Here is a 920-nt window from a genome sequence, read left to right as displayed (position 1 = left end):
TTTTAGTTTGATTTAATTTAGTTTAATTTGATTTTATTTATTTTAGTTTATTTTAGTTTGATTTGATTTGATTTGATTGTTTGTTTGTTTGTTTGTTTGTTTATTTTTATTTGTTTGTTTATTATTGTTTGTTTTGTTTTGTTTGTTTTTTATTTGTTTAATTTAATTCATTTATTTTTATTTGTTTATTCCTTTGTTTATTTATTTATTCGTGGATTTCTTTTATTTTTGTTTGTTTGTTTGTTTGTTTGCGGCTTTGTATTATCTTTGTTTTATCTACTTATTTTATTTTGCTTTATTTTATTTTGTTTCGTCTTTTCGTTGTTATTTTTTTGTTGTTTGTTTTCTTCTTTTCTTTTTCTCGATTCCGCCTTATGTGTATGTTTATATTATATATATATATTTGGAGTTAAGTTAACATATTGTTTGTTCATTTGTTTGTTTTGTTGTTCTTTGCTTTGTTTATTTAATTTCTTTCTTTATTCTGTTTCTTCACTATGTTTTTTCGTTTGATTATTTCGGCTGTTTATTTTGTTTATTTTGTTTATTTTGTTTATTTTGTTTATTTTGTTTATTTTGTTTATTTTGTTTGTTTATTTTGTTTGTGTTTTATGCTTTTCTCAAATTTGTTTTGTTTGATGAATAAAGAAAAAGAATAAAAGAGTGAGTATAAAAGAATTAAGTAAATAATAAATATAATTTTATTTGTTTTGTTTGCATGCAGGGATCTAGTAGATAAGATAGGTATAACTTTAGAGCTCGACACGGACGGCATCTGGTGTTTGCTTCCTAATACATTTCCTCTCAACTATACCTTTACTCTAAAACCAGAGCAGCAGCAAACCAGCAGCAGCAGCAGCAACAGCAGCAGCAGCAGCAGCAGGGAGGTGAAGACATTGCGTTTTGAATATCCTACATGG

This window comes from Eimeria acervulina, genomic scaffold, assembly GCF_000499425.1.
Source record: "Eimeria acervulina Houghton genomic scaffold, Eah_scaff9, whole genome shotgun sequence".
NCBI lineage: Eukaryota > Apicomplexa > Conoidasida > Eucoccidiorida > Eimeriidae > Eimeria > Eimeria acervulina.
The sequence above is the reverse complement of the archived record's forward strand: the minus strand, read 5'-3'. Positions refer to the sequence as shown.